This window comes from Paroedura picta, chromosome 10, assembly GCF_049243985.1.
Source record: "Paroedura picta isolate Pp20150507F chromosome 10, Ppicta_v3.0, whole genome shotgun sequence".
Taxonomy (NCBI): Eukaryota; Metazoa; Chordata; class Lepidosauria; order Squamata; family Gekkonidae; genus Paroedura; species Paroedura picta.
Genome location: NC_135378.1, coordinates 79,496,074 through 79,521,131, shown reverse-complemented (window position 1 = coordinate 79,521,131; position 25,058 = coordinate 79,496,074). Strand labels below are relative to the sequence as shown.

Here is a 25,058-nt window from a genome sequence, read left to right as displayed (position 1 = left end):
CATGGGTATCCTGCAAAAGGTTAGACTACTATTTAGCAAGGTACCAATTTTAAAGTAAGTATATAAACAGGGATCACTGTATTTTTTTTCTTCCTATAGAGTAAACCCAACTCCTCTCCGCCTTAGCACTGCATCAATAAACATTCCCTATCAGCTATTTGAACACCGATGGGGAGATCTGTTTTTCTGGAGACCCAAGTTCGAATTCTACAATGCCGTGGAAGCCCCGGGGATGCCCTTAGGGTCAGTCACACAGTCTCAGCCTAACCTACCTCACAGAGTTGTTGTGAGGCTCGAATGGAGAATGTTGCAGCCTACTGGGGAGAAACAGGGGAGTACAAATTAAATGAATAAAAGATGCCTGAGGCATATTCTTTAACTGCTGACCTCAGGCACAGCCCAGGGACTCAATGATAGCAGGAAACTTCTTGAGACGTGCAACTCTGAGATTCTTTCTGCATGTTAACTGTTGGCCTGTTGGCTCATCTAGCCCAGTGCAGGGTACTGCGGGGGCAGTCCAAACCCCAAGCTCTGTCCATAGGATACTTTTTAATGGGAGATACCATGTGTTGTGCCTGTAAACCTGCTGAGTACTGAGCTTGGGGTCCTAGCAGGATCCTGGCCAGCATGAAATTGACCAATGGGCAGCTAGATCCCATCTGCCGGAACCTGACAACTTAAAGTGAAACTGACCACTAGCGCATGCTGGCAGGAAGATCCCTTGTGTGGCTTTTGTATAAAAGGTGGGATCGTTTGGGCGTTCTTTGGTTCAGTTTTGCGTTCTGCTTGTAGAAGAAGAAGGAAGAAGAAGAAGTTGGTTCTTATATGCCGCTTTTCTCTACCCGAAGGAGGCTCAAAGCGGCTTCCAGTCGCCTTCCCTTTCTTCTCCCCACAACAAACAGCCTGTGAGGGAGGTGAGGCTGAGAGAGCCCTGATATTACTGAAGAAGAAGAAGAAGAGTTGATTCTTTTATGCCACTTTTCTGTACCCAAAGGAGTCCTAAAGCGGCTTACAGTCTCCTTCCCTTTCCTCTCCCCACAACAGACACCCTGTGGGGTGGATGAGGCTGAGAGAGCCCTGATATCACTGCCCGGTCAGAACAGCTTTATCAGTGCCATGGCGAGCCCAAGGTCACCCAGCTGGCTGCATGTGGGGGAGCGCAGAATCGAACCCGGCATGCCAGATTGGAAGTCCGCACTCGTAACCACTACACCAAACTGGCTCTCTCTCTCTCTTATTAGAGAGCTCAACTCGCTTCTAGCGTCCGTGCCCACCTCCGAACCCATGCATCCCACACCATGAGCCTGGGACCTTCTGCATGCAAACCAAATGCTCTCCCACTGAGCTCTTCCCCTTGCATGTCCCGCGCCAGGAACAAGTGACGGCAAAACCGCCTGGCGCTCCAGATGGCCCGATGAAAAGGCCTTCTGCACCCCTTCTCCTTCCCAGATTACGCATGAAAAGGAAACTTCTGTTTGATTTCCTTGTGAAGTCGGCTTGCCGCCACCTGCCCCTCGTCCCGCCTCTTTGGCTGGCTGGGAGGCTGGATCGCCCGGAGGCACTTCACAGGTTAGCGGGGCCACTTCCAGAGCCCCAAAAGAGGAGCTACCAAGCAGCTGGCCAAGGAGAAAGGAGATCAGAGGCAATCGGGACAGCCGGGGCATGAATCACAGAGGAGGGAAGGGGATGCCTGTGCAAGCCAGGACTGCTGCTTAACCCATCTGCCCGCCGGGGGTGGGGGAAGAAATATCACAGGAAGAACATCAGTCAGCAAACACCTGTCGCCCGGGATCAGGAGAATCCTGAGTCCAAAATCAAAGTGTCTGCTTTGTTCTTCTTCCTAGCAGAGCCAGCCTGGGAGTGGGACTCGTTCTGGGTCACGAGAAAATGATGTAGGATGAGGGGCATATTTGGGGGTCAAAGATTATGGCAACAGTTGGATTATAGCAGAAGACAAATGACAAAACCTGGGGGGGGGATGTTAGCAGGGTAAATAAGGATAGAGTAGCCGTGTTGGTCTCTACCTTCGGGTAGAGAAAAGCGGCATATAAGAACCAAGTCTTCTTCTTCTTCTTCCTCTTCCTCTTCTTCTTCTTCTTCTAACAGTGGGAGAGGCAGGGTTGTCAGCCTGGAGAGGGCCAGGTCGGGAAGAAAGGGGCCTCAACAGGGTATAACGCCTTAAATGTTGACCCTCCAGAGTAGACTTTTTCTCCAGGCAAACAGGTCGCTGTTGCTTGGCAACCAGTCCTAATTCCAAGAGGGGGGAAATCTCCAGGAGCTACATGGAGATTGGCAACCCTAACCAGAGGGGAAGGAGACGCATAAATCCTGCTTGGAGCATTTTCCGCCTCCCGCTGCAAACCAGACTGTTATCCCAAGACCAGCCGTGTTTACGTGACTAAAGGCCCTGGCCCCTCTTCTCTTTCTATTTTGGAGGAGGGGAAAATGGAAAGAAAACAAAAACAGAAAAATGGAACTCAAAACAGAGGCTGGAGAAGAAGGGCCTGAACTCCGAGCCGATCCTGTCTCGCTGCCAAACCACACATGAAGAGGAGAAAGGCTATTTATCCTCCAGGGCTGGGCAGCAATTTAGCTGTCTCGAAAAACAGTAGCTCAAGTCTGCACACCCGAAAACAAACAGAGAAGCGTCCAGGGTCTGCCAAAGCTTGCATCTCAATCTTTCACCCTTTCCTCTGCAGGCCGCCGGGGTGCTGAATCACTTCCCAAACAATGCAACGAAAGCCCTTCCTTTGAGGAGATTTCGTTTGAATTAGTTCAAAGCATTTTATGAGTAGCGCTACGGCTTGGCCTTGGGAAGCTGTGGGGCTGCTGGCCCGGGGGAGAGTGCAGTAGGGTCCTGATTCACTGGAGTTTTGCCCAGTCATAGGAGCGTGATACTGAATTTGGTCAATAAATCTTCCAAGAAGTAAATTGCAAAAATACATTTATTCAAGGAGATCCAGTTCACATTCAGGTGGCAGTCAGAAGGAGAGAAAGAAACCCAACTGGCTTCTGGTCTGTGGCCCCATAGAGTCACAGAATCATAGAATCATAGATTTGGAAGGGGCCTCCAGGGTCATCTAGTCCAACCCCCCTCACTATGCAGGACACTCACATCCCAATCGCTCCTCCACTGTCACCTGCCACCCCCTTGAACCGTCACACAATCAGCCTCTCCGTCAGATGGCTGTCCAGCCTCTGTTTAAAAATCTCCAAAGATGGGGAACCCACCACCTCCCGAGGAAGCCTGTTCCACTGAGAGGTTTCAATCAGAGGCATGGCCTTTTTAGCTGTGGCTCCAGCCTGGAAGAATGAGTTGCTGGCTGACATGCAAGCTCTTATGGAGCTCTCTAGGTTCCAGAGGACTTGCAAGATGTCACTATTCCATGGGGTTAAGGCCAAGGACCACCATCACCATCAAGCCGGGGCCCCCAGCCACACACCCCTCCACTCTCCTCCATTCTGTCCCATGAATCAACGGTAACCATCTTATTTCCAGGGATATAGGGAGTGCAGGAACAATGTCTATAGTATGTTTTAAATGTATATTAAAACCCAAATCTATTGTGCTGGTTTTAATGTGTTGCGTAAGCCTCCCCAAGACCGTGACGAGTGGGGTGGCCTATAAAGCGAAATATAAATAAATAATATATCAATAAATATAATCCAAAGAGCACTTCCCCTATCACAAATGGCCAGCGTGTCCAGCCTTCTGTGAGGGCACGGTCTCATCAGGGATGTGTCTCTCCGTAGAAGGCTATGTGGATGGAGTGAGAGGGCAAAGGGGACAGAGGAGGGCAGATTGTGAACTGTGAACTAAGGCAGATTGTGAGTGGGTGGGCAGAAGGGTCTGTGTCAGTGCTTGTGGCCCTTTCTTGCAGGCCCAGGGAAATGCCGATCACCACTTTGAGATCAGGAAATGAATTTCCTCCTGGCCAGACTGGCCAGACAATCTGGTTGGGGGAAGGGGAGCATCATCTGGACATTACTGGGGTCACTGTGGGTGGCTAGGTAGTTGTGAATTTCCGGCATTCTGCGGGAGGTGGATGACCCTGGAGGTCCCTTCCAACTCTATGATTCTGAGATTCCAAGAGGGCAGCTCCCAGGTAAAGACAAAGGAGGACATCTCACTCAAGGAGACAGCACCTATACACGGAGAGAGTGATCTAGTGTCCACTCCCCAACATCCAAGCATGCTGAATTGTCCATCTTCGACATTCTCAGTCCAACAACCACACCAATTTTATGTTGGCATTCCAGCCGTAATTAAAACATGAGATATAAGGCATTCATGGCCGACAAGACCTTTATCCCAGCTGAGTCAGATATGCAAACCACAGGAGGGGCTTTTATTTATTTATTTATTTTTAAGTTTTGTAATTTAGGGACAGGACATACTTTTCTATAAATAAAAAAACAGAGGCTACTATATCAAGAAGATTCAACAACATTTTTTCCCCCGGGGGGGTGGCAATGCATGCGATAATGTTTAAATTGTTTCAAGCATGATCAGAACTCACAAGGTTTCCAAACAGGAGGCCTGCCTGGAAATTCATAAGGACAGGGTTGTTTGCTTCTATTTTTAACTGCATCCTGATTTCCCACAAACCTCTTTCTCCCACGCAGTGGGGCCGATCTGGCTAGGCTACAGGGCACGCTTCCCTGGGAGATGAGCAATGGAGATGAACAAAATGCAGCATATGTACAAGCTGAAAAACAGCCATTGCGTTATGGTCGCAGGGGTGAGTATACAGGTGAGAAGGACTCAAAAAGAGCCATGTCCTGTTGGCTGGCCTCCACCAAACGGGCCCACGAATGCAGTTTCCAGGTGGTAGAAAGACAGGCGGCAGAAGAAGAGAGGTCTTCCAGCATGACCCTCCAAGCTCAGCTTCCCGCACCTCTTCCGATGTACCGCAATTAGAAACGAGAAAGTGCTGATGGCCCCTGGGTGACTTTTACACGGCCTCTACACATCTGTTCGGAGGAGATGCTGCACATTCCAAAGAAGGAAAGGAAATCTTTCTTAAAGGGAAACTGGCATGTAGTCAAAATGGTGCTTCCCAAAGTCCATGGATGCACCGGAAGCATGAGTCACTTGTACAGCCCCGAGAGGATAAACCAGGCTTTCCTCAGCCAGGATTTTATGAAACCCCCTGGAAGGGTTTCCCACATGGGTGACAGTGCATTAGTTTTAAAATGTGTTTTGAATTTGTTAAAATGTATTGGGTGATATGACCATATAAGAGAAGAAGAAGAGTTGGTTCTTCTATGCTGCTTTTCTCTACCCGAGATTAATGAAGAAGAAGAAGAAGAAGAAGAAGAAGAAGAAGAAGAAGAAGAAGAATTGGGTGGAGCCGGGAGTGGGTGGGATTTGGAGACTTTGGGGTGGAGCCAGGAGTGGGCGGGATTTGGAGACTTTGGGGGTGGAGCCAGGAGTGGGCGGGATTTGGAGACTTTGGGTTGGAGCCAAGAGTAGGCGGGATTGGGAGATTTTGGGGGTGGAGCCGGGAGTGGGTGGGATTTGGAGACTTTGGGGTGGAGCCAGGAGTGGGCGAGATTTGGAGACTTTGGGGTGGAGCCAGGAGTGGGCAGGATTTGAGACTTTGGGGGTGGAGCCAAGAGTTGGTGGGATTTGGAGACTTTGGGGTGGAGCCAAGAGTGGGCGGGATTTAGAGACTTTAGGGGTAGAGCCAAGAATGGGTGGAGTTTGGAGCCAGAAGGGCCCTCAATGGAGTATAATTCTAAGAAGTCCCCCCTCGAAAGCATCCATTTTCTTCCAGGGGAACTGGTCTCTGTCACTTGGAGGTGAGCTGGAAAACCAGGAGTTCACCAGATCTCACATGGGGAGGAGAACTGGCATCCCTAGAAGCAACTAAGAGACTGTCTCCTGCCCTCAATAATCTCTTTTTTCAAAAAACAGGCCTCATGTTTAGAACAGGCCTGTCAGTGTCATTGTTGGTAGGGATGAGGAAACATTCCGGGCTTTCTTCCTTTCCGCTGTTCATTTCTTTCAGCGGTTCCAGGTCGCTGCTTTTCACCGTTGGCTTTTGTAGATTTGTTTTGTATTGGGCGCACGCTGTGCGGTTTTTATATGCAATTTGCACAGTATTTATAAGTACAATGCACTTCATTTATACATTTCTGGGCAGCGCTGATTCATCAACGCATAAATAACTTTGAAAAATGTGCACATGTGATGGGGGGGGGGGGGGACGTTCCGTGCAAAGAAAAAGGAAATGGCAACAGCAGAAAGGGCTTTTTTTGGGGGGTAGAGATTGCAATGATGAGAAATTCAAAATCATTCCAAATTATAGAAGCAGAAGAAGGCTGGTGTTTTATCTTCTGCTTTTTACTACCCAAACAAATTCCAAATGGTCTACAAAGACCTTTCTCTTCCTCTCCCCACAACAAGCGCACTGTTAGGTAAGTGGGCCTGAGAGAGCTCTAAGAGAACTGCTTGGTGAGAACAGTGACTAGAGATATCCTGCTGAGGTTCTTCCCCAGGCTTCACACACACACACACACACCTACCTTCAGCCATTTCCCAAGATGGAGTCGGCAACCCTAATGCAATTTGCACATAAACACAAAAAAACGCAAAGGTTAAGTCCAACCAGATTTCTCCCTAGTGAACGGGGGCACAAGGGGGTCCCTTTTTGACTATTAAGTGAGTTATGGTGGGATGGGCGTTGTAGCAAGGAGGGGAACTGGGGGAACTTGAGCATGTGCATGCATACACACACACAAACAACAATACCTGGCTAGTCCCATCCCAAAGAAAATGTTCCAAAATCTTTCCAAGAGATAAACCCAGGGCTGAATTATCCATGTAGCACATGCTATGGGCCCTATGGGAAGGGCCCCACATGGGGACTTCCCCCCATGGATCACGGCTGTAGCCTCTCACTACCATCCTTTAAGGGCATTCTGAGTGACACCCCTTTCCAATGTGGGGGGAGATCCCTCCATCCTTCAGTCTGGCTGCTCCCTCCACAAGGGCCCCGCAAATCCTTAAACTGGCTCTAGTGCTACGGGCCCCATGAAACCTTAAACCGCTCCTGGATAAAATGTGAGCAAATAGGAGCAAGGATCACCAGGGAGAAGGGTTTTCCCAGGCACATAGGTACAGCTGGAATAGGCTGCCTAAGGAGGTGGTGAGCTCCCCTTCACTGGCAGTCTTCAAGCAAAGGTTGCATACACACTTTTCTTGGATGCTTTAGGATGCTTTGGGCTGATCCTGCGTTGAGCAGGGGGTTGGACTAGATGGCCTGTGTGGCCCCTTCCAACTCTAGGATTCTGTGATTCTGAACACCTGTATGTTATTCTGTACATGAGTACACCCGTGGTAGTATGTCCCTCTGGTCTTAGATCGTACAACATCCGAGGCACATGGACAAGTTTATGCTACAAGGCAAGATGAACGATTCCTGCAGGGACAAAGTTCTCATTTCCTCCCAACACTACCATGTAGCGTTTGTCAGCATCTGAGTACCAGCCGGAGACTTCCCAGATTGCCACTGGTCTCCAGAAAGCAGAGATCAGTTCCCCTGGAGAAGACAGCTGCTGCTGCCCTGTCCTAGATAGTCCAGATGAACCTGATCCCGTCAGATCTAGGAAGATCAAAAGAGCTGATCCTGGCTAGTAGTTGAATGGGAGACCTCCAAGGATTTGGATGGGGGTCCCCCAAAAACATGACGCAGAGACACGCAATGGCAAACCACCTCTGAACGTCCCTTGCCTGGCTGTCAGATGATCCTCAGATCCCCTGGCTACATGACACATGCCATACAATTGATTGATCGATCGATTGATTGATAGCTGCTTTGGATGGTGAACTTCACAAAATTACGCCCTGCTGAGACTCTTCCCCTCTCCTCCCCAGGCACCTCTCCCCAAATCTCCAGGTATTTCCCAACCCAGAGCTGGCAACCCTACTGAGTACGCAAAATGAAGCAAACGTCCAGCCTCACGTTAAAAACCAACAGCACTTATGAGCTTCCTCGAGCCACGGCTGGTTTTGCCGAACTCGGGGGAAACGCTCGGGGTTTTCGGCACGACGATTCCAATGATAAACAACGTAATGGTCAGAGGCACTGAGCCGAAAGTAAATAAAGAGGGCTCGCTGTAAACTCTACGGCGGGATCGTAAAGAAATGAAATGGATCTATCCAAACTTCCCATCTGAATGTTAATTGTCCTCAACTCTGACGCTAATCTCGCTCCCCGTGTCAATGGCGTGATTTGTCTTTCCCAATATGCTCCACTTACACTTGACAGCAGGAATGATGGGGCCATGCCTCATCCCGAAATGCTCCTCAACAGCTGCAGTCGGGGCTGCCGCCTGGCATTGACAAAAAGCCCTTCTCTGGCAGAACAGCATCAGGCACGGTAATGGGGGACAGAGCAAAACAGACGGGCCACAATCAGCCTCTTCTGTAGTCTTTTCTGAGTTCTGTAGTCTTTTCTGTAGTCGAAATCAGGGATCCCCAACGTGGGGCCCTTGGGCGCTGTGGTGTCTGCCAATAACGTCCCTGGTGACCAGATCGGGCCCTTGCCCAGCAGGACTTCTGAATGGCCCCTGGAGACCTGATTGGCTGCGCAGGTTGAAATAACTTGTTTCAGTAGCACTTGCTCCCACAGTGCTTTATTCTCTCTCCTCTTACCCTGTTCATTGTTTAAATTAACCCTCTTATGTCCTGCATTTTGGTTTCTTCTATGGGGTTGGCTCCACCCCCTGTAGCAGCCATTTTACTGCTGGCTCCGCCTCTGTCCGCAGCCATATTGTGGCTGGCTCCACCTCCTGCAGCAGCCATTTTGTAGTTGTGCCCGCCATCCTGGGTTAGAATTCCAAAGGTGTCCACAGGCTCAAGACAGTTGTGTGCGTGTGTGTGGGGGGGGGGGCGACTCATGCTCGAAAATTATTATCCTTTGTAAATTGCTTGCTGATTGACTGAGTAGATCTTGTCACATTTGTAATCTGCCCCCGAGCCCCAGTGAGAACGGCAGAATATAAATGAAGCTAAAGTGTAATACAATTAAAAGCGCCACAATGAATAAATAAATTCCTAGCGCAGCTTTGCATCAGCCAGAGCACTCACGAGGGGCACACGTCAGTCCTGGAAATGGTGGAGAACGAGAAAGACACAAGAAAAGAATCTCTCAGAGGCTCAAGGCGAGAATACAATGGACACGTAGACAGGATTCCTGCAACCTTAACCCTGACAGCACATTATACAAGTATGCCAAAAACTGCATTGGGCCCCTGATTTCTTCCTGAAGAACAGACTCTTCCCACGTGTAAAATGCACCAGTGCTATCGTTTTAATCTCAGCAGCTGGGTACCAGGTACAGACAGCAATGGTGCGAAAAGGGGTCAAACAGATGAGATGAAGTTTGCACCTCTCCGTCCATCCCTGCAATCTAAACTGCAGGTTTGTTGTGCTGCCTTGATTTGTCTTGGGGTAATGCAGAGAAGGGAGAGAGGGTTTAACCCTTCAGCTTCTGATCGGGTCCCCAGCTCTGCTAATGGCAGCTTAAACATCTCTTTTCCCTTTAACGGTGGGGACCTGAGTTTCACTGAGCAAAGCCAAGGAGATGAGTAGGATTTTAGAGCCTCGGATGTAGACTTTTGGTAATCTAGAGAGAACTAGCTCTATCAAGTCAGTGGGAAATGGCCTTTTCGCACGGGGATCTTTGTTGCAAATTGTTTGCGGAATGAAAAATCGCCATTTAAAATAGTGGAATTCGTCGTTTTGCACACCTGGCTTTGTAGTGGAATCAGTTGCATTTTTTAGCGTTTCCCACAGGCTTCCGGTCTCGGCAGAAATCGCTAGAAAGGAAGCGCTATTGCCAAGCTCGTCCCGCCCCTGGCCGTCAAGCAGCCAATGGGCAGCCGTTAGCATGCTCCCAAACAGCCCCTTTCCCTTTAAGAAAGGTTTAAAAAAAAAAACAGACCCATAGCAACGAATCTAGGTAGATTCGTTGCTACGGAGAGACCCATCCAGCTGCCTAATGTGAGCTGTCGTTTGATTGTATGATCGTTTGCACACTGCCTCGAGTGATAAAAAAAAATCCCCCCCCCCTTCTCACGGGCCCGATTTTCGGCTGAATTTATGTGTAAAAAATAAAGGGACTTTATTTCAGCAAACGGGCTTTTAAGTGGTTTGTGCTTAGTGACTAAAGGTGAAGGACTGAAGCCAGGGAAGCCTCTAAACAGAAAGAGGCTCGCCGGTGCGTTTATCCCCGCTCGCTCGGAGAAAAAAAAATGGCGATCGCTTCGCCGGAAGTTTGGAGGAGAGAGCCAGGGGGAGGGACTTTGAAGAACCAGCAACAATGGTAACGCACAGGTCTTTAGCGCTAGTGTTGCAGATTGGTTGCAGGAGTGTATCGCTATCCGGAGGGTGAATCCACTTTTCTGGATTCCCCTGAAAGCGCCACAACGAAGCGCTTTTGGCGGGTCGGTTTCAGGATTGTTGCAGATTGTCTACGACGTCGTGGGTTATGGCAAATTAGTAGCGTTTCCAATTAGCAACCATTGTGCTATTTTGAAGCCGTGCGAAATGGCCCATGGTTTACCAGAGAAAGTGGAAAGTGAGGCTGAGCAAACAGCTTAGCTCTCTGTTTGTTGGAATATGCATGATCTGCAGTGTACATAATTAAGCGGAATATGAAGGGGGCATTAGAGAATATGCAGGGGGCATTAGAGATGTATATTTAGGATATATGGGATAGGAACTTCCTGAAGGGTTTCAAATTATCTCCTCCAGTGTCTTGACTGGCTCAACAGGAGACTTCCTGCTTTTTCAGGGCACTTCTTCCCCGCTTGCCTCCATAACAGCAGTTGATCAAGCAGAAGAATGACTTCAGACAACAGTTAGCATAGACAAGTCTCTTCTGTCTCCTCTCTATACATTGTTGTTTTTCTTCTGAATAAAAACTATGTTGTTCTTTATACGGTCTGAAGCTATGATCGTTTGCATGTTGTAATTCTGCCATCATATTTTACCAGTTGATGTGCACCTCTGAGGCACTCTTTGCTAGGAGCAGCAAAGCTGAATTCAAGCCATCCTGGATAGTGTAATTATGGGCTAAACGTTTTGGGTGGTTAACATCCCTGTCAGGCGCATACATTCTGGTGTCACTCTTTTACCTTGTTTCCCCACTACCATCTCACAGGAAATTGAAACTAAAGTAAAAGCAGAATGTGGTGCTAGGGTTGCTTGCCATGGCCTAGGAAGTAGCAAGAGACCCCCCCGGGGGGGACAGGACACTTGTGGCAGTGACATCACACCTCTGCAGGAATATTTTCATGTGGAGTGGAGCATTGCAACAAAGTCTCCTGGATGCTTAATTTAAAAAGGAAACGAACAAACTTCTTTCTCAGAAAGTTTCAGAAAATGACCAGAAACAATCTACCCAGGTCTAAAATCTTAGACAATGTTATGGGGAAAAAAAGTTAAAGCATTTCTTTTTAATTGGCTGAGTTTGAGAGGCAATCAGCTCGAGTCCGTTGTTAAAGGCAGCTCTTAGAAACAAAGTCGCAATCTCTGTGAGCAAGCTGTGAGTTGATTTTCAGTCCGGTGGGATTCCGAAATGACAGGCATTAAACTGGCTCAGAAACAAGGCCCGCTTCGAGATGGGAGACCCAGGATGTCCCTCCGGGGATATGCTATCTGGTGCCACGATAATTACTAGGAGCAGATTCAAGCCCTCCTACTAGCTGAGCTGCTTTCTACGCCTTCCCACCCCATGTTCTCCTCACTCCACAACTAGGGGGAAATTTTTTATATCTTACATTAACTCCCACCCATTTGGGAAACCCTTCCAGGGCTGTCAAGGAACCCCAGGGTTTCACAAACGCCTGGTTGAGAAAACCTGTTCTAGCCATTACCCCAGATGGACACACAAGATTTCAAGCCCGCTCCTGCAGCCATAAAGTCTAGAATTTTGGAATGGGCATGTAATTCGTCGTTTATATTTACCGCTGGGGATCTTTGCCACATCTGTTGTACCCTAAGCTGCATTATGCACCAGATCTACGCATCACAGGCCAGAACTCCAGCCCCTGATCTGCTTAAAGTAATCCCTGGTTTCTGATTTCAACATTCATCCAGCACTGGCTTACAGTTTTCCCCTTTTCAAGCAGTCTTCTCTTGCCCAATAAAATCCAGCACTTCCTCCCAATAAAGGTTTTTTTTTAAATGTAGAAGATAATCTCATTTCCTCTTTTTAATAAGCCAGACACGCTGCCCTCCTTCATACACCCAATATAAGGCTCACGGCACTAGGAAAGCCCTGTTATGATGAAAAACCCGAACACAGGATCCAGCATTCCTTGGCTTGCAGCCCCAAAAGCTAGGAAGAGGAGGAGCCTTTGCTAAAATCATTCTCTTCTTATATTCGCCGTTTGGAATAGGCTGCGGCAAAACTCGGTCCTTGCCTCCCAACAGTTGAGAACAGTTTTTGGTTTACGGAAAAGGTGACAGGGCAGGGGGTGATAGAAGTTTATAAAATCAGGCATGGGATGGAGAGAGTGGACAGCGATAACATTTTCTTCCTCTCCCAGAATACCGGACCTTGCGGCATTCAGAGAAACAGATGGGCTGTAGATTCGGGACGGACAAAAGGAAACGCTGCTTTACGCAGAGAGTGTTTAAAACAGGGGTAGTCAAACTGCGGCCCTCCAGATGTCCATGTACTACAATTCCCAGGAGCCCTTGCCAGCATTCGCTGGCGAATGCTGGCAAGTGCTCCTGGGAATTGTAGTCCATGGACATCTGGAGGGCCGCAGTTTGACTACCCCTGGTTTAAGAAGTGGAATTCGCTGCCAGAAGATGCAGTGATGGCCACAGGCATAGACAGCTTTAAAAAGGGGATAGAGAAACCCTAGCCAGGGTGACCGAGGGGAACCTCCACCTTCAGAGGCACTAATCCTCTGAATCCCAGAGCCAGGAGGCAATATCAGGGGAAGGCCTCCGCCTCTGCGCCCTGTTGTTGACCCTCCAGAGGAACTGTTTGGCCGCTGTGTGAGACAGGATACCGGATCAGGTGGACCACTGGTCAGAATCACCCTTTTTTCACAGTGTGGATTCCAAGTGATGGAATTCCGGACTTTCCCTTTGGGGATTGGGTCTGGAGTGCTTCAGCCGGGTCAGGCGGTGCTCTTGTGTTTGTTCCGCAGCCTCTCCCAAGGACACTGGGAGCCACAGAACACGGGGAACCGCGGATGTCGTGCATGAAAGGGAACAACATCTTGCTAGCGATGAAAACAAAAGGATGCCTGGTGGAATGGGCAGTTTTCACCCCGCAGGTGCAAAGCCATGTGCTTGGCATGCCTGCTTTGTTTTGCTGATGGGGCCGAAAAGGGACAGGGCAGGAAATCCTCCTTCCTTCCCCTTTCCCACTGACTGGAGGAACAGCCTCTCTTGTGCACTCTTGATGGCTGCAGGGGTTCTTGTAAGAAGGAGAAAAACACCTTTGCTTTGACCAGCCCTGGTTTAAGGATTTGGTGGGGCCCGTAGCACCAGAGCCAGTTTAAGGATTCACGGGGCATTAGAAGAGCACAACATTGGAAGTGACTGAGAGCTTTTTTTTTTCTTCCATTGTTGCGGTCCACAAGCTGTATAAGTATGAAGACCTCCTAGCAATCGCAATGTGAAGGCCTCCTAACTGTACAGCGCCCTGGAACCGTGGTGCCCGTAGTTCATGCTACATGTGTTGTTAGGATAAACCACCTCTAGCGTTGACTCATGACTCAGGTTGTACCCTCTTTTTTACTATCCAAAGGAGTTACAAAGTGGCAGACAATCGTCTACCCTTCTTCTCCCCACAATAGGCACCCTGTGATATAGGGGCTGAGAAAGCTCTGGAAGAACTGGTACTGGCCCAAGCTCACCCTGCACGTGGAGAAAGAGTGGGGAATCAAACCTGGTTCTCCAGGTTAGAGGCTGCCACTCTTAGCCACTACACCAAGCCAGTGTAAGGTAGTGGTCCAAGTATCATGCTGGGAGAGCCCTGTCATGAAGCTTGCTAGGGAGGACTTGGAAAACTCAGGGCATTTCCGCACATCGGTAAAAATAGCGTTCTGCCAGCTGAATGACGTAGCGCTAAATATTATCACGCCTGCCAGCCACTCCTCAACTTTTTGCTGTCTCCCTCTTGTCTGCTGCCTTTTTGTACTTCTCACACTCTATAACTGCTGTTGGAAATGGCGGAAGAGAGCAACACGCTTCATATGCGACTCTTCCACCTGTCAATCAATCCAGGCAGCCAATCCCCTTTCTCTATGTCTTAAAGGTCCTGCGATGCCCGCTAATTTTTTTTGTTAATTCATACTTCTCCATTTAAATGCCTATGCACAGACACATAGTGCTTTTTGAATGCCACCCCTTATGGAATCACAAGTCTTTAGATACTTTTAAACATTAATCTCGTTCCTGATTTTTTGGGGGGGAGGGGAGAGGCTTTAGAGAGGCATGCTTTGTGTCACAATAACTTTTTAGGTTCATGAATTCAATTTTTGGGATTCATGAACTTGCACTTTAAAATGCTGGCTATAGAGAGCAGTTTGCTGGCCGGGCACAAGAGGCTGGCGATGTCATGCGGAGTGGCTGGAATCTAGCAAGAGGACATCATCTACAGGCCTTCTTTCTCGTTTGATTTCCCTGAACAGAAGGTGGTCCAATAAAACGACAGAAATGATCCGGGCAGTCTCCAAACAGCTGCCTAGTGAACAGGGAGGATGCCAAGATCAAGCGTATCCTCTTTCAAAGGAGAAACCAGGACCCTGCCGTGGAAGCAGATTGGGTAACCCAACTTTCCAGAGCATAAATCAACATGTATCTTCTTCTTTTTTTTTTTTTAGCAGAACTTTCCGCCCAGATTGCATGTATTTGTATTGAAATATTGTGAACCGCCGCGAGCCAGTTTCCGAGAACGGCGGTCATACAAATCAAATAAATAATAATAAATAATAACAAGATAGACAATGGTCATTAACCAGAGAAATGTTGAACAGACACTGACCAATGCGAGGAAAGTGAGGGGAACGGCAGAGAGATCAACATTTCTGCCCGGAACTATTTTCAGAAATATTTTCTCCTCTTGTTATCCCCCAACAACGCAGGGACTTTATGCTTGCTGGGTTTAACATCCTCCCAACAGCAATTATGATGGGGAGATTTCAGAAGATTCCTTACATACAGAGACACTGCCCATGTAAACAAGGTTCTATAGCAGGGGTAGTCAAACTGCAGCCCTCCAGATGTCCATGGACTACAATTCCCAGGAGCCCCTGCCAGCATTCGCTGGCAGGGGCTCCTGGGAATTGTAGTCCATGGACATCTGGAAGGCCGCAGTTTGACTACCCCTGTTCTATAGAAACCATAGAAAACATCTTTTTTTACTGCCCCATATACGATGCTATTCAGGCTAAAGCTCTAGACTTAGTTAAATGTATTGGCTACTCTCATTAGAGCCTCTTGTGGCGCAGAGTGGTAAGGCAGCCATCTGAAAGCTCTGCCCATGAGGCTGGGAGTTCAATCCCAGCAGCCAGCTCAAGGTTGACTCACCTTCCGAGGTCGGTGAAATGAGTACCCAGCTTGCTGGGGGGTAAACGGTAATGACTGGGGAAGGCACTGGCAAACCTCCCCGTATTGAGTCTGCCATGAAAACGCTGGAGGGCGTCACCCCAAGGGTCAGACATGACTCGGTGCTTGCACAGGGGATACCTTTACCTTTTACCTTACTCTCATAAATGCAAGGTACAGTTCCTTCTCTCCAATCAGGATCCAGATACAACTGATGAAGTGGCTAAATTTTTACAAATGGCAATTAAGCTGCGAGAACATAAGAACGAACTGACTGTATTCGGATTTGTCTTATTTTTTTATGCCAATAAAGGTTGTTGCTTTTACTGTTGTTTTCAGGAATTGCACTCAAGCAGACCCCTGGCCCATCCAGTTTGGTATTGTCCATTCAAGCCGGCAGGAGCTCCCTAGGGCAGGGCTTTCTCAACAGGGGGTTCATGAAACCCTGGGTCTTCTGGATGGCCTTGGAAAATGCTTGCCAACTGGTGGGAGTCAATTAATATATATTTTTAATTAATCAGGTGTTATGAGCATATATAGTTATGTCAATCCTGCCCCCCCCAATGGCGAGTGATGGGCCTGGAGGGGGGGAAGGGGTCCTGGCCCCAAAAGTCCTTGCTGTCCCAGGCTCATTGCCCATGGTAGCAATTGGAGTACTCTCATTTTAACTTAACCGCATTGGGGCTGTGGGAGGGGGTGAGGGAGCAGCAGGTGCTTGCCCCAGTCCTGTTTCCTGTCCAGCCGAGTAGGCTGCTGGGCCATTTCTGACCCTGGGGAAGCTGGGGGTGTCAGAGAACTCTCTTCCCCCCCCCCCCCGGGCCATGCAGGGCCATGCAGGGGTGGGAAGTTGCAAGGAGCCTAGCCAACTTTTGTTCGTGAAGCCTGGCCTGCCTTCTCCCCCCCCCCCCCCTCCTGCCCCCTTTCATTGCAGGGGAGGAAAGAGAAGTGCAGGAGTTATTCAGGTGCTATTTGCCCATGCAGAGATTAGACAGTTTCAAGGGAGAAAATTTTCCCTTTTTTGTCTATTCCTTGGCCTGAAGGGAAGCGGTGGTTTGAGGCAGAGGCACCAAATTTTCAGCGTAGCTGTGGGAGCCTCTCTTCCAAAGAACACCCAAGTTTCAGACAGATTGGACCAGGGGGTCCAATTCTACGGGCCCCCATCCAACCTCCATTGTTTCCAATGGCAAGGGGGAAAAGGCAAGAACAGAGAATCTTCCTACCTTCCTGGGAACCAGCTTGCCAAGGATTCTAGAACCTAAGGACCAGTAGGGACTAGGGAGAAGCTAGCCCGATCCTAACTCAGTAAGAAAGGAGCAGAGACAAAGGACCCCCTCTGAGTTCAAACTCAGACTGGACAATCAATCAATCAATGCGCTGTTCTCAGGAGTATTTCTGTCAGAGGCCAACTCACTGGTGTTTCACAGAAGGGATTATTGTTCGAAACCATTAGATGCAGGCCAAGGGCAAGTGAGCAGAGGAGAGAGGAATTATCTACGTGTGCAACCTGCAAATGGGCTAAATCGACACCGGGCCTGACCGTTCGCATGTCTCCTAGGTGGTGGCAGGGAGATCCCTCACTTTCCCTGCTTTCAATCAAATCAGAGTCCAGTAGCACCTTTAAGACCAGCAAAGATTTATTCAAGGCGTGAGCTTTCGAGTGCAGACACTCTTCCTCCTGGCTTTTGGCAAACAATACCGACAGCGGTAATAACGAGACATCTTAGGGCTGTGAAAAGTAGGGTAGAAAAACCAACTCTTCTTCTTCTTACACGAGGCAGGCCATGGACAACCGCCTCCGTTCCTCTCTTGCAGTGGAAAGTGGGGCAGAAAAACCAAGAATCTTGACTTTTGTTTTGGTGAAATTTAGTTTTGCTCCTTTCTCAACCAACCAACCCCCCCACCCCACCCCGATGCCTACGCATTTGCCAGGAGCGGTCATTGCTGTTGCATAACGTGGCTGCCGGTCAGAACAAACGGCAAAAAGATACCTGACTCCGAGACCATCCTTCTGGAGCGTGTGGCGGCCGCCTCCGTTCAAAGCTGCCCCCTGCCCCCTCCCTGGCCGGCCTCTCAGGGCTGCATTCCAAGCTGGTCGGAAGCCAGCAAGCTGTTCCAGGCAGCCAGATCTCTGGAGGAAGTTCATCTCTCCTATCAGCCGGGAGGCGAGAGACTGAATTGTTAAAACATGTAGCTGGCCTGGAACTTTTCCAGGAGGGCTTGCTTGTCAACCGAACCTCCTTGCTGTCGTCTGGCGTTCGCTGAAAGCTTTGAAGCTGGAGTAGAAAGAGGCAGGCGAGGAAGCGCTGGGGAAAGCATCTTTCGTCCTGACTGACAGCTGGATTCATGAGTGGGGGGGGGGGGACACGCACAGACCTTCTGGCAAGGCTGACAGAAGTGGGGGGAAAGGGGGTACCGGGGCCCACCTGTCAGCCCTCGTTCGGGGACAACAAAGGCAGCCCAGAGGGCCTCTGTTTTCATCTGCCAGGGTTAGATCTTTTTCTCACCGTGGGTTCTCCGATCGTTACAGGAGTCCCCAACCCCCTCGCTGGACGACACACGGAAGAATGCATCTGAAGTGCTAAACAGTTTGGCAGCTGTGGAAAGGTCACAGTTGAGGGGCTCTGGCTGCCAACTCTGGGTTGGGAGATTCCTGGAGATTTGAGGGATGGAACCAGGGAAGGAGTTGGGGAGGGGGAGGATCTTATAGGGGTGTGATGCCATATAGTCCATCCGCCCCTCAAGCAACCATTTTCTCCGGAGGAACTGATATTTAGTCATCTGGAGATGAGTTGTGCTTCCAGGAGATCACCAGGCCTCCCCCTGGAGGGTGGCAACCCCCTCGGTGACTTGGGACATGGCTTATATCTGCAAGATCAACTTCTGAAGGTTCCAGTTAATAAGCCTTTGAGCAGATGGATTAGAAAGTCCCCAGTTTGAGGGGGAAGATAGACAAGATGCTGGGAAATCCATCAAGGGCTCTCCCAGCAGCTGTTGTACAGGGGTTAAGGGCTTCTAATCTGGTGAGTCAGATTTGAGTCCCCATTTCACATGCAGCCAGCCGGGTGACATTTGGCTTGTCAAAGCCCTGATCGTACTGTTCTCAAGAGATCTCTCAGCCCCACCTACCTCACAAGGTGTCTGTGGTGGGGAGAGGAAGGGAAGGTGATTGTAAATAATTTTGAGAATCCTGTGGGCAGTGAAAAGCAAGGTATAAAAACCAACTCTTCTTCTTCTTCTTCTTCTTCTTCTTCTTCTTCTTCTTCTTCGGTGGTGCCTAGAGTGGGGGGGGGACCCCCCCAGGCATTCAATTCCATTGCTGAATTACTGTGACTGTGAAAATGTTTTCCTGATACTCCGCTGGTATGATACTACATGTAGTTTTAACCCATTACCTCAGGTCCTCTTCTCTGCTGCCAACACAAACCTTTCCCTGCCCTCCTCCAAATGACAACCTTTCTAATCCTTTAAGAGAGCCATCATGTCTCCTCTCAACCTCCTCTTCTCCAAGCTGAACATTCCCCAGTCCCTCAGCCTTTCCTCACAGGGCTTAACCCCCAGACCCTGGATCATCCTCATCACTCTCCTCTTAACCCCCTCAATTTTCTCCACATCCTTTTTGAAGTGAGGCCTCCAGAACTGCACATAGTACTCCAGGTGGGGTCTGACGAATGCAATATCCTAAAACCTTCCCACAAATGGAAATTTTCCACACTCCAAGGCAGCCTATTCCACCTACAAACAGCCCTCGCCGCCAGGAAATGCTTTCTAATATTTAATAAAATCAGAGTCGAGTAGCACCTTTAAGACCAACAAAGATTTATTCAAGGTGTGAGCTTTCGAGTGCTTGCACGCGAAAGCTCACGCCTTGAATAAATCTTTGTTGGTCTTAAAGGTGTTGCTCGACTCTGATTTTAGTGTGCTACTTCAGACCAACACGGCTACACATTTGATCCTAATATTTAAGTAGAACCTCCTTTCCCGTCATTTTTCCTTTCCTTTCCCGGTCTGTAGCGGTGCAGGGGGCAAGGAAGTTTGATTCCGTGTGCCGAAAACCTTCCATCAGCAGATTCTTTCATCAGGATCCCAACCTGTTATTTGCATTTGACATCTGACGGTGTTTGGTTTCATTTTTCAAAAAAAAATATCTGACGGAGTTTAACAGCTGACACGCAACGGCATCTCACATTTGGCAGTGTTTGATTACTGGCCTTTCATATTTGCCCGTATTTGATTGCTGCTGCACCACAGTGTTTTGGGCTTGTTGGTATTTTATAGTCGGCTTGCGTGAACGTTGACTGCCGCTGGTAGCAGCCCTTGATACATGAGCAATTCGGTCTCCCCGGATTCCAGGGGGGGAAGGGGCACGCTCCCAAATAGGGGGCCCAGCCAACTGAAATGGAGACCATGTGTAAGTTGATCCCAAAGGCAGGGCTAAGCCCCAAAGGACTCATTTGGGGAAATGGTTTGCAGCAGTGCTCAGAGACCATCCCAATCCCTTTTGGGAGGGATTTCAACAGCTGTTGCCAAAAAAAAAATAATGTTGAACTATTTTGTTACAGGTGGCCTCTTTTGGCTTTCATTTTGTGATGTTCTGGCACCTTCTGGAGGTGAAGTTGCCCCCTCACCAGCAACGTAACCATGGCTTCCCTCCCAATCCTGGTAAAACATTGTTCCTTCCCCTGTCCCATAGGAGCGCATAAGGGACTTGGTACCCCTAACAGCTTGCCTTTCCCCTACATATGGAAGATTCAAATGGGTAGCCCTGTTGGACTGAAGTAGCACAATAAAATCAGAGTCCAGGAGCACCTTTAAGACCAACAAAGATTGATTCAAGGCGTGACACAGTTTACTAATTTAACAGAATTCATTTTTGCTTTATATTCCCACTGTCATGATGGAAGTTCACAGTCTGAGGAAGAGTGCTTGCACTCGAAAGCTCACGCCTTAAATAAACCTTTGTTGGTCTTAAAGGTGCCTCTGGACTCTGATTTTATTGTCCAACATTTGGAAGTCAGAGACACTGAAAGCTGCCAATAGAATCTTAGGCTGACAACAGAATCTTAGCAATATCTATCCCAGGGTTTCCCAACCAGGGCTCCCTGGAGTCCTGGGGTTCCCTGAGAGGTCTTCGAGTGCTCCCAGGACTTTCCCCTATATCCTGCCTTCATGGACTCAGCCACAAGCTATTCCTGGCATTGCTGTGAAAGCAGGGAATTGGTTGCTTCCACTGACCTGAGGAAGGCATTAATGCAGGGGTAGTCAAACTGCGGCCCTCCAGATGTCCATGGACTACAATTCCCAGGAGCCCTTGCCAGCATTCGCCAGCGAATGCTGGCAAGGGCTCCTGGGAATTGTAGTCCATGGACATCTGGAGGGCCGCAGTTTGACTACCCCTGCATTAATGGGTGGTTACTGTGCCTGGGAGAGAGGGTGGAGCCTGGACACCTATTTCTGCCACAGACCGCCTCCTTTCCCTCCCTCCCCTTAGTCCTTCTCAGGAGTGGCAGGGAGTCATAACCAGTTGACATCACTTCTGGCCCGGTCCCAGGGCTCCTTGAAGCCTGTAAAGTATTTTGACGGATCTTCCATGGGCAAAAGGCTGGAAAGGACTGATTCATCCCGATTTCTCTGAAGCCCCAACTGGAGAGATGATGGGCTCACCCTTCAAGGAACGGGCGGCTGTTTCTCTGAGGTCCACGTGTTTCCATCTATTTGTATTCCAACTTTCCTCCAAGGCATTCAGGGACTGACCCTTTCATTGTACTTTCACAAAACCAGTCTGGTTGGCTAAAAATGTGCATTGTGCCAAGAGTCCTGAGGGGATCATATTTTGTTCTCTGCTGTCTGACTTGTTGAAATTGTTTTTAATCATTGTAATCCACCTTGGAGCCAAGTGAGAAAAGTGAAGAATGAATGAATGAATGAATGAATGAATGAATGGATGGATGGATGGATGGATGGATGGATGGATGGAGGGAGGGAGGGAGGGAGGGAGGGATGAACAATAACCCTGCTCCAACAATCTAACCACTACACCACATTAGTTCACAGTTACATATGTATAGAATGTGTTGCTATCCATTTATCAGCTTGCAGCTGGTAAGAGCTGCTTGCACAAAACATGTTCTCTCTTTGGATTGGACAAAATATCTAGTAAGTGATTAATTTTCAGTTGCTGATCATGCGGAACATGGGTTCTCACTGTTGCATTTCTTTGTAGAAAACATTCATAAAAGGCACTAATGCTTGCGGTTTGGATAAAAATGTCCTTCCTCTTTTTATATCAGGGAACTGCGTATTTCTCAGATGTTCAGAAAGAAGAATGCTTGACGCACATGCTGCGTAGAACAGATTCCCTTTCACCTTCTCTCGCATACAGCGAAGAGCAGATTCTGCCATGTGCATCTGTGTGCTGAGATGCACATGCAGGTGCATTTTAATCACTGCAGTGGATTAATTAACGGGCCTTCCGTTTCTCAGTCGCACAGCAGAGTCGGATAATAAGTCCACAGTAATTGGCAACACGGCAAGAAGGGACAATCACACCAGTTTACTTGTCATCGCCCAAGACTGTACCATGTTCTAACAATTTTATTATTATTGTTATAGTTGTTGTTGTTATTGCTGTTGTTGTTGTTGTTATGTGATTTATTCCCCGCCGTTCCCAAAGCTGGCTTGTGGCGGGTTACAACAGTCCATCATAAAACCCAGATAAAACCCCATTAAAAACAGGACATCCAACAATAAACAAGAAAACCACAAATGGCGAAACCAAACCTGACCCTCCTACCGATATCTAATCATGTGGGCTAGGAGGGGGCCATGATGTTCCATAGCCCAGTGCTAGAAAATACTCTGGGCACTCAAAGGGCACCCAAAAGGTGCCTTTTTCCAGGCAATGTTCTTCTGCCCACCCAAGCTTACGTATATTTTACATACAAAATGTTGACAGGATGAAGCGTTGGTCCAGATTAGACTTCTGACAGCACCAAATAGAGGACGAAGCTGATCCATGGGATGTGGTCAACAGTTCATTTTCAACAAGGCCCCTGGCCACTGGGCTGGACTGTTCTGAAGGGCCCTGAGGACTGCCTGCCTTTAGAGTTGCCAGCTCTGGATAGGGAAATACCCAGAGATTGTGGGGGTGGAGACATCGCAGGACCTTTAATAAGGGAGAAAGGGGATTGTCTACCTGGATTGATTGACAGGCGGAAGAGAGTCGCGTGTAAAGCGCATTGCTCTCTTCCGCCATTTCCAGCAGGCAATGCGGAGAGTGAGAAGCACGAAAAGGCAGAAGACAAGAGCAAAACAGCAAAAAGGTGAGGAGGGGCTGGGAGGCAAAATAATATTTAGCACGACACCGTTCAGCTGGCGTAGCGCTATTTTTGCCGATGTGCGGAATTTCCCTCTGTTGATGATACTGAGTCACAATGTCCTACCTCCGTGAATATTGGCTTCCCACTTTCGTGAAACCTACGTATTTGCTTAGTCTGCAGATGTTATGCAGGTTACGGATCTCCGCTCTTGCTGCTTGAAGAATTATGATTCTTTCCCCCTCCTCTACTGTACTCTTAACATTACAGTTTCTGCAAGCAACAAAGAAAAACCCAGCGTAACAGAACAGTCGATAGAACATAATAGGCCAAGAGGTCTTCTTTCAGGCAGCGCACAGCCAGCCTGGCCCTGCGATAGCGAAGGTGGAGGAAGCAGGAGGAAATGGAGCTGAAATTTCCCCGGGCATTCTAACTGGACCCCGTCTTCAATGTATTCCTTTTCTGCTAACAAATGCACAGTGCAGAGAGGTACACCCTCTTGACTCCACTGAAGCCTATGGGCTGAGGAGGGCATATAACTCTCATTTAGGATTGCACTGCCCGGGTTCCATTTGACACAGGGCTGTGCCAGATATGCTGATGCAGTGAAATAGCTTCCATCCGTGACAGACCATGCTCCCGGCAGACGGGAGGGCTGGAAGTCTTTCGAACACGGTCCCGGCAAAGGTTGCCTTGCTTCAAAGGCCCACACGATGCTTAGGCTGAAGGGAGTTGAGGCAGGCCCAGGAGTCGAGCGGGCTGGTGAACAACATCACCTTCCCCTGAAAGGGGCCCGAGAGAGGCATGCCTGGCCTCGACTAGGGCCAGGGCCTTCTCGGTCCTGGCCCCAACCTGATGGAATGAGCTCCTGGGTGAGCTGCAGGCCCTGCGGGACCTTGGTGCCTTCGGCAGGGCCTGCTCTTGCGCCAGGTCTATGGTTGAGGCCAGGTTAGTGCAGGAAGAGGAATCGGGGGCCCCTGTTGCCAACAACGGACATCATCTGTCTCTCCTTTCTCATCCCTCTAGTAGATGAATGGGGGAGGGTTTGAGGGTTCTGCCATCTTCACTTGCTGTTGATTATTGCTGTTATAGTCCTTTAAATGGAATTTTAATGAGTTTTAATTGTGTTTTAGTTGGATATATGTAATATATCAAATAAACAAACAAACAAACAAACAAACAAATAAATAAATAAATGGTTTGGAAGCCCAGCATCCCAAATCCTTACCAAGGAGGTCAGAAAGAATTCTGCCCTCCTTCAAACATCCTTGCAGAATCACCCTATTTATTTATTTGTTCAAGCTGCGGGTTCAGAGGTAGACACGGACCCTGGAAGTTATTTGAGTTCTTTATTAGGGCCCCGGCATGTTACAAGAAGCAACGGAACCAACCCCCCCCCCCCAAGAAGACCCCCACTTATATATACTTGCAAACAAAGGATCTTCCTGCTAGCGCATGCGGTTGGTCAGTTTCCATTTGAACTGACTAGATCTGGTAGATGGGATCCAGCCATGCACTGGTCAGCCTCGGCAGGTCTGCAGACACAACATTTATCAAAAAGCTTCCCTTAGCTATTTTAGATTTTTCTTTCTTGGACCACTACTTTGATGGACCAAATCCTACCCACTCCCAGCTCTATCCCCAAAATCTCCAGATATTTCCCATCCCAAATCCGGTAACCTTAACTCACCGTGGCTGACCTTTCTTAGCAGATGAGATCGGATGAGAACGGGCTCACCTGTCAGGTCAGGGGGGCTCACCTCCGTCCTGCCTGCTTTATAACAGTCACTCGTCTCATCAAAACCCTTTTTGCTTCCCTCCCAAAAACCCGCTCAGATGTCTCTCCCGAAGAACACCTTACCAATCAGCTTCAAAACCCGTTTTTGAAGAAGGCAGTAATTCTACAGGCCTGTTGCAGGTTTGTTTGAAAACGTGCTCCACGGGATTACACAACACAGTGGCAGAATGATGAGGAGGAATCTGCACAAAGGCTCCTATCTATTTCCTACAGATAAAATGGAAGAGGAGACGCCGGTCTGATAATTGTGATCAGTCCTACCACTTGAAAGGAAAGGTTAATGAAGAGCTTGGGGTGCCGTCCAAGGGGGGTTTCCTGCAGTGCTGGGAGAAGCCTTGATGCTGGATTTCCATAGCAAGGA

At 48.7% G+C, this 25,058-nt stretch overlaps 1 protein-coding gene across 2 annotated transcripts in view; it reads right to left on the bottom strand.

The window, feature by feature from the left end:
* Positions 1–25,058, bottom strand: part of RASGEF1B (RasGEF domain family member 1B) — a 178,755-nt gene that overhangs the window by 94,139 nt on the left and 59,558 nt on the right. The window lies entirely within an intron of this gene.